The 9,191-nt window shown below is 47.1% G+C and overlaps 1 long non-coding RNA gene across 1 annotated transcript; it reads right to left on the bottom strand.

The window, feature by feature from the left end:
• Positions 1–379: 379 nt before the first annotated feature.
• LOC125126717 (uncharacterized) lies at positions 380–2,227 on the bottom strand. Its single transcript, XR_007134765.1, has 2 exons — positions 491–2,227; positions 380–450 (listed from the first exon to the last, which is right to left on the bottom strand). It is a non-coding gene; the product is annotated as an uncharacterized LOC125126717 (long non-coding RNA).
• Between the last annotated feature and the right edge of the window lie 6,964 nt (positions 2,228–9,191).

Raw genomic sequence — 9,191 nt, 5'->3', positions numbered from 1 at the left:
ATCTTGCTTGTTGTTTTCTTTCTCCTGAGGGAGTTGTACTCTCTGTTATCGGGCAGTGTTTGCCTTGTCACTGCCGTGGAATATTTCCTGAGGGCTGGCATTGTTGGTCAATCTTTTTTGAGGCAGTGTGGCTTTTCTGGAGTGTTGATGGGGCTAACAGTGTTTCTTTGAAGCAAAAGAGGGCTTCCTGAGGGCAGACAGGACTGGGAGGTCCACACCACGATGGTAGCAGATTTCACTTGGTCATGCAGATCTTCCTCTGGTGTTTTTAGGCTGTGGGGTTCTTGCAGGGGGTTGGTGGTGTTGGGCAGCTGTTCCTCAGGAGTGCAGCACCCCCTGGGGGCTGGAGTTATTATTAATTTTTTTTGCTCTTTTTGTCTTTTTAGGGCTGTACCTGTGGCATATGGAGGTTCCCAGGCCAGGGGTCCAGTCGGAACCATAGCCACCAGCCTACATCACAGCAACTTGGGATCCAAGCCACGTCTGCAACCTACACCACAGCTCATGGCAATGCCATATCCTTAACTCACTGAGCAAGGTCAGGGATCGAACCTGAGTCCTCATGGATGCTAGTCGGGTTTGCTAGCTGCTGAGCCATGATGGGAACTCCTCCCTTGCTTATTCTTTAAATTTTCTATTTCTTTGTTCAATCTTTGCCTTCAGTTTATTTTCAAGATTTTTTTTTCTTTTTTAGGGCTGCACTCAGGACATATGGAGGTTCCCAGGCTAGGGGTTGAATCAGAGCTACAGCTGTGATCTACACCACAGCTCATGGCAACACCAGATCCTTAACCCACTGAGCGGGGCCAGGGATCTAACCCACAACCTCATGGTTCCTAGTTGGATTCGTTTCTGTTGCACCACAACAACTTTTATTTCCAAGATCTTGAATCATCTTTACTGTCATTGGTCTAAAGTCTTTTTAGAGGCTGGTAACCTCCAGATCACTTAGATGTTTTTCTGTTTTGTTTTTGTTTTTCCCCCTCCTGTTCCTTTATCTGAGTCATAATTCTCTGCCTTTTCCTTTTGTATAGATTTTTAGTGTGGATTCCTTTTTGCACACAATAGGGTTGTAGCCTCTGTTGCTTCTGATATCTGCCCTCCTTGTGGCTGAAGTTGGCACCTGGGCTTGTTGCAGGTTTCCTGATGGGAGGGACTCGTGACTGCCAATCAATAGGTGGCACTGATTCTTATCCCTCTGGTGGGTGAGGCTTTGTCTCTGGGTGTGAGTAGAGGAGGCTGTGTGCCTGCCACAGGTGGGGTGGGGGGTGTCTTTAGGCAGACTGTTTGCTGATGGATAGGGCTGTGTTCCCACCTGGTTTGTGTTTTGGCCTGGGGCTTCTCTGCCCTGATGGGTGAGGCCAGAGTTTTCCAAAATGGCCAGCTCTGGAGTACTTCACGATAGTGATTGTTCCTGAGAACTTTGTCTCCAATGTCCTTCCCCCACAATCAGCTAAAGTTACCCCATTTTCCCAGGAGATCCTCTAAGAACTGCAAGCAGGTCTGACCCAGATTCCTATGGAGTCTCTGCTTTGCCCTGGGACCTAGTGCACATGACAGCCTGTGTGTGCCTTTCAAGAGTAGAGTCGCTGTTTCCCCCAGTCCTGCGGAGCTCCCGTGCACACGCCCTGCTGGCCCTCAATGGCAAATGCTCTGGGGTCTCCTCCTCCAATGCCAGATCCCCCGGTGTAGGAAACTGATGTGGAGCTTGGAACTCTCACCCAAGCCTCTGTGATGTAGTTACTTGCCTGTGGGCTGCCCACCCAGTGGTTATGGGGTTGCTTATATCGCATAATCACCTTTCCTACCATCTTGATGGGCCCTCCTCTTTGTCTTTTGGTGTAGGATATCTTTTTTGGTAGTTTTGTCTACTTTATTGAAGGTTGTCAGCAGTTGGTTGTTACTGAGAAGGTGAGCTCCAGTCCTTCTACTCCCCATCTTGGTCCCATCTCCATTACGTAGTTTTGTTTTGCAGCGAAGAAATTTGCTGGGTTTGGTGGGTTCGGGTTTGGAAGAGGTCTTTTGGCTAATACATCTGTGCCTCTGTTGTTTGGCCTTCTGTCCGGATCCTGGGGTGGAGGCCCACTGGGCAGGATTTGGCTAGAAAATGGAACTTTCCAAATCCATACCTGGGTTGGAGGCCTGGGGCTCTGGTTTTTTGTGGTGTTTGTGCCGTGATATCCTTTAGATTCTGGAGCAAAATGGCCTGAAATGGGTCCTTAAGTTCTTTTTCTTTCCTTTTTTCTTTTTTTGCTTTTCAGGGCTCTACCTATGGCATATGGAGGTTCCCAGGATAGGGGTCGAATCAGAGCTATAGCTGCCAGGCTACACCACAACTATAGCAACGCAGGATCTGAGCCGTGTCTGTGACCTACACCACAGCTCATGGCAACCCCGGATCCTTAACCCACTGAGCAAGGCCAAGGATTGAACCTGCATCTTAACGGATGCTAGTCAAGATCATTAACTGCTGAGCCATGACAGGAACTCCTGGAAAGTCTTCATAGGTTTTTTGGTTTTGTTGTTTTTTTGTTTTGTTTTGTTTTTTGTTTTTTTGCAACCCACCACCCTCCTGGGCAGATGCTCACCATTGATTAAATACCCTCCTTCCTTCAGATGAACGTTGAGTGGTGCTGGATAAAGCCCAGGAGCAGGTGGACTGGCTTCCTAGAGAAGCCCTGGCAGTGGGGTCTGGGCTGCTGCCAGTGTGGTTCTGCCCGCAGCAGATCCTGCCCAGGATGTGAGTGCTGGAGATGGGCTATACCTTGAGCATTGTGAACTCTGCGTTCTCTCCGGCTTAGGGACAGGGCTGCTGCAACAGAGCCTTGCTGACGTTACAGGAGGTAATATAGAAACCGAATGGGGACCCTTCAGAATTTCTAGGAAAGATTTTAAAGCTTATAGGCAGGAGTTTCCTTATGGGGGAGTGGGTTAAGGACCTGGTGTTGTCACTGCTGTGGCTCCGGCATGGGTTTGATCCCTTGCCCAGGAACTTCCGTGTGCTGCAGGTGGGGCGGGGAAGGGGGAGGAGAAGAAAAGCTTTAGGCAATATATAGATAGAGACCCTGAAGCTCCAGAGAATTTAAAGATGGTTAATATGACTTCGGTTGAATAGAGTGCCCCTAATACAGAAGAAATTGCAAAAGGTAAAAGGTGCTTTAGGGTTTTTTTGTTTTTTGTTTTTTGTTTTTTTTTTTTTTAATCTCGACTTCTTCATATCGCCTTTAAAGTTTCTAATGGCGGGGAGAAAAGGGGATGACACAGAATGAAATAGCAGACGCCTCTGGTGCTGGCTGCCTCAACACAGGCAAGAGCAGGACTGAATCCAGGACCCCATAAGGGACCCAGCAAAAGGTGACACGGCATCTGGCAGTGGGATCCTGCCAGTGTGCATACTGCCAACAGCTCCTGGAAAGGAGTGTCCAGTCCTAAGTAAGACACCTTTTTTTGTTTTGTTTTGTTTTTTAGGGCCACACCCATAGCACATGGAAATTGCCAGGCTAGGGGCTGAATCAGAACTGCAGCTACTGGCCTATGCCACAGCCACAGCAACGCTGGATCCCAGTGGCATCTGCAACCTACACCACAGCTCATGGCAACGTGAGATCCTTCTCTCCCTGAGCAGGGCCAGGGACCGAACCCATGTTGTCATGGATATTAGTTGGATTTGTTACCACTGATGCACAGTGGGAACTCCTAAGTACTTTTTTTTTTTCCTTGTCTTTTTGCATTTTCTTGAGCTGCTCCCGCAGCATATGGAGGTTCCCAGGCTAGGGGTCTAATCGGAGCTGCAGCTGCCGGCCACAGCCACAGCAACGCAGGATCTGAGCCACGTCTGTGACCCACACCACAGCTCATGGCAACGCCAGATCCTTAACCCACTCAGCGAGGCCAAGGACCGAACCCGTAACCTCATGCATGGTTCTCAGTTGGATTCATTAACCACTGCGCCATGACGGGAACTCCAAATAAGACTCTTGAAGAAGGTAAACCCTGGCATCATCAGATGCCCAAGCTGAGAAAGGCAGTGACCAGGATGACGGGGCCCAGAGTCTCCTTTAAACCTGCCTGTCAGTATCTCCCATGTGGAGCCCCGGGTGACCACAAACGGGCCCCGTACTCAATTTTAAATACCACACTGAGTAAAGTTTCTTCTGAGACAGTGCGAGTAACTCGGGCATCAGGAGAACCCTTGACAAACCTTTTCTCAGCCCCTAGTGTCAGATGGTGGAGGACCCACACGAAGCACAGCTTTCTACTCGTACCTGAGCGCCCCCTTCCCCTTTTACTAACTAGATGCCCAGGTTACCCTGGCATTTGCAGGAGTGGGCACTAAAGGAGCACCCCAGCAGGCTTACGCCTCACAGGCTGTAGTGCTCTGACCTCCAGGAGAAGAGCCAGCAGCCATTCTGGAGGAGATGCTGCAGAAGGTGAGTCCACAGGTGTGGACAGAAGGGTAAGCAAAGCCAAGCCAGCCAGGCCTGCACAGGGGAGGCTCGGCCTTGAGGCCAAAATCCCAATCTTAAGGCAGCAGCCATGGAAAGGGTAGGCAAAGTGTGGAATTCAACCCCTGCTAAGGGCTTTCCTCAAATACGATTTAAAACATCCCCGCTGGTCACCTTACTCCTTTTTTTAGGGTCTTGTTTTAGGGCCACACCCGTGGCAGATGGAAGTTCCCAGGCTAGGGGTTGAATCGGAGCTGTAGCTGATACACAGCCACAGCAACGTGGGAACCGAGCTGCGTCTGCGACCTACACCATAGCTCATGGCAACGCCGGATCCTTAACCCAGTGAGCAGGGCCAGGGATCAAACCCATGTCCTGGATACTAGTTGGATTCATTACCACTGAGCCACAGTGGAATTCCACCTTACTCCAACTTTATGGATCTAAAAACCAGACACAGGTAAATACTGGTTTGAGTAGGACTTCAGAGTAATTGATCCAATCAATAGAAGATGCTAATCCAGTAGTGGCTAAGCCACGCACTCTGCTCAGTGGAGATTTGTGTTACTCTATTGGATTTAAAGAATATTTAAATAATTTATGGGACTATAGTGGACTTACTATATGAGTTTCACGTATACAGCAAAGTGAGTCCATTACAGACTCAGCCATTCTTTTTTCCCATGTAAAGTATTACAGGATATTGAGATTTCCCTGTGCTATACAGGCCTTGGTTAGTCAACTATGTTACATAACATTTTATATAATGTAGTGTGTTCATCCTAATGTCCTAATTCCTCCCCATTTCCCCTTTTGTAACAAGTTAGATTTCAGAATCTTTGCGTTTGTTTCATAAAAAGCTCATTTGCATCACATTTTTATTAGATTCCACAACAAGCGATAGCATGCTATTTGACTTCACTTAGTATGATAATCTCTAGGTCCATCCACGCTGCTGCAAATGGCATTTTAAAATTCCTTTTTATGGCTGAGTAATACTTGATTGTATATGCACCACATTCTCTTTATCCGTTCCTCTGTCGATAGACATTTAGCTTGTTTTCAGATGAGCGCTAAACAGCTGCATTCACCAAGCCCTTGTTAGCCCTAAGCCTCTTATCAGCAGGAAGTAGCCAGGCTGGTCATCACTCCCTCATCCCTCAAGATTGAAGAGTGATCAAAAGATAGGGAGGACGGTGGGTCACAATCGGTCAAATCCATTTCATCTGCCTTCCCTGATGAAGGTCATTTAAGACTTGCATGTCCTCCAAGTGGCATGAGCCTTAACAGTGGCCCACCTGTTTCCCAGGAGCTTGGAGCTGGCTGTGTCTGGTTTGAGCTGAGCTGGTTAGGACCATACAGGATCATTGACCCTCCAGTTGGGCCTGAGCATGTGTCCACTCGGTGACCTTTGGATGTCAGAGGGCCACCCTCAGATCGTGCTAAACAAGCACCTCCATTTTTGAAGCTGCGGATGCCTGTAGCTTAGCTGCACCTGTGCAGAGTGCCAACTGCAGCCTCATGACCCCCAGGCATCAGGCTGCCTGGATGTTTTACTCGGTAACTATCTGGAGCCTTTCCCTCCCAGGAGAACCTGGTCTCTCTCCTCACTTGGCTGCACTGTGAATAAACCCTCTTTGCTGCAATCCTGGCACCAGCGTTTTGGCTTGCTGTACGCTGGGCAAAATGATCCTGGTTGGGTTAACAGAAAGGCAATACCTAAGAATTCTCCCCCAGTCACGTTTTGGTTTTTTGAGGGGTGGGTGTCTCTCAGTCATGCCCTTCTCACTGATGATATCCAATTCTTCCCTTTTCTCCAGTGATACTCCTGAGAAATGAAACTGAGACAGACCCTCAGTGGCTTCTTGGGGACAGCCACTCCCCCCACCATGTCTCCCACCTTTTATTGGTAGAAGAGCTTTATTCTCCTAGGCTTCCCTGAGTTCCAAAGACCAAATTTAATCAGATGTTGAAAATGCAGAAACCAAGGAAAGCAGTCATGCAAGACAAAACAATAGCTCAGCCCTAAAACAAAGTCGAGGACCTTTAGTTTCTCAGGGGCTTACAGATAATATCCTGAGCCACATCCTTGACTTGTTTTGCAGACACTAAGACCCCGCCAGGTGGAAGATGTTAACTGCGTGCTGACCATCAGCCGGTAGAGCCCAGACCAGCTGGAACCCAGAGCCAATGACTGAGATTCTCAAACCATCCCGTCAGCTCATCATCAACCAGAAAAAATCATCCGTGAGCTGCTCGCCCACCCTGTGACACGCTCCCTCTGTCTTTAACAAGCCTTCTCTGAAGGAAAGCCATTGGGGAGTTTGGGTCCTTGGAGCACGAGCTGCCCGTTCTGTCTGGTGCCTGTCAGTAAGCACGCACTTTTCTTCATCACAACTGGGAGTCCGTAGACCGGCCCAGTTCAGTAATGGTTTTGGTGACACAGGTGGGATTCCTGTCCAGAGCGGGCATCTCGCCTGTGGCACCTTGGTCCCTGGCAGCTCTGGGCTCCTGTCCAGTATCTGAGCATCTGTCTCAGGGACGGCTCTGAGAGCCTCCTGCCGCCTTGGTGCCACCTGCCCATGGCACTTCCAACCCTGGGGTGATGGAAACAAGGCTCTGGGGATGGCCTGTGAGGCGCCACTGCTGAGCGGTGGCGCTGTGGGTGCGACGACGCCGGGGCATTTATTCTCCCCTGCTGGGTGCCCTGATTGGAATGTTTCCTTTTGGGGGGAAGAAAGTACTTGCTGGTCTGGTTTTGAGCAAAATGTTTATTTTAAAATTTTATTAAAGTACAGTTGATTTACGATGTTCATTTCTGCTGTACAACCAAGTGACTCCGGCATCCTCAGGGATACTAATTGGATTCATTTTCCCTCTGCCACAATGAGAATGCCCACAAGATGCTGTTTTAATTGGCATCTTCTCTTCCAGGTGGAGGAATCCCTCAGCCATCCCGCACCACTGAGCGGTAAACTGGGAACCTCCCTGTGAAACCAAGGCTCACTGGTAGCCCTACCTGGAACGGCAGGTAGGAAATCTCGTGCTAGGGAACTGTGACTCGGAGCGGCCTCTGAGCACTGGGCTGCCTGCTTCTTATCTGTTTCTGCTAATACCTGGTGTATGAAAATAAGGGAAATCTGAGCTCCATTCTAACCTGTAGTCCCCTAGGGTGTATTTTTAAAAATTGGGAAATTTTCACCTATGCTTATATGAAAAGAAAGACATCTTTGTTATAATATCACATGGTCACAATATTATTTAGACTCTGGAGAAAGATGGCCAAGATAAAGGTCTTGACTTTTTTTTTTTTTTTTTTTGCAAATGCGGGTAGAAAAATTTGCCTTGATTCAAAATTCTGGGCGAGAACAAAAGCATTCCTAAGGAAAAGGATGAAGTTATAACTCTTCCTTCCTTGAAATGCGAACAGAGCTCACAGTGTCTGAGACTATGGTCTGAACTGGTAGACTCTGAGACTGAGAGGAAAAGCAAAAGGGCTTTAAAACTCAAGTGAGGGGTTCCTGTCGTGGGTTAATGAACCTGACTAGTAACCATGAGGTTGCCGGTTTGATCCCTGGCTTCACTCAGTGGATAAAGGATCCGGTGTTGCCGTGAGCTGTGGTGTAGGTCGAAGACGTGGCTCGGGTCCTGTGTCGCTGTGGCTCTGGCGTAGGCCGGTGGCTACAGCTCCAACTCGACCCCTGGCCTGGGAACCTCCATATGCTGCGGGTGTGGCCCTAAAAAGACCAAAAAACAAAAACAAAAAAACAAAAAAATACCTCGCGTAAACTTATTCCAACTCTTCTTATAAATTAATGCATTTTGTATTTCTGATTTCTGATTTGAAACTGTTTCAAAATGAAGCTATGGAATCTGGTTCTGTCTTTAAAAATTTGTACATGAGCTCTATTTGATTGGCTTAATGGAAATTAAGTGCTTACATCAATTCTCAGGAATACAAATAGAAATTAACCCAAATGAATTTCATGTCATCTGGGGAATATTCAATATTCAACTAACTTTAATACCAGGTATTGTTTGGTTTAATACTGACCTATCTTTAGTCATCTATATTAAGTATAATATTTAGGTTTACTGAAAATAAGTTTCCCTGTTGCAAAATTTGTCAGCAAGAACAGATTAATTTGGTATGATACTGACCTATAGATAAATGGAATAAATTATTTTGGGTGAACTCTTGAGGAGTAATTCTTAGCTCTTCCAGATTTTTGCTAACTTGTATTTTTCCCAATTAAGTGAAATGAATGCTTAAATCATTTTTAAGTAAGAGAAAATACAGGAAAACTGATGGTTAAAACAAGTCTGTTTATCTACTTTAGTTTTGCTCCAATAAGAGGACAGTAAGTTGTGTCTTATGAATTAATAAACCCAAACATGACTTGTACTGAAGAAATTACGCCATGTCTTAGGTTATAAAATGTAAGTTTACTAATCAGAAAATGCTGGTACAACAAACATTTCAAAATTGCTTGCCTCTGGGCTTTTGTTAGCAATTAGTTTTTTTGTTGATTTGGTTGACTGGTGAGGGTTTTTTTGGCTGCACCTGAGGCATGTGGAATTTCCCTGGCCACGGACTGACCCTGAACCCCAGCAGAGACAATGGTAACCCGTAACTGCCAGGTCACCAAGGAACTCCACGATTAAAGTTGCCAAGGGTTAAAAACTGTGACAGGTAATTAAAAACTACTAGAGTCACGGGAACCCTTTGGTATATAAATAAAGTCA

The sequence above is a fragment of the Phacochoerus africanus genome, chromosome 5, assembly GCF_016906955.1.
Source record: "Phacochoerus africanus isolate WHEZ1 chromosome 5, ROS_Pafr_v1, whole genome shotgun sequence".
Lineage (NCBI taxonomy): Eukaryota > Metazoa > Chordata > Mammalia > Artiodactyla > Suidae > Phacochoerus > Phacochoerus africanus.
Note: the sequence above shows the minus strand (reverse complement) of the source record. Positions and strands in the feature narration are given on the sequence as shown.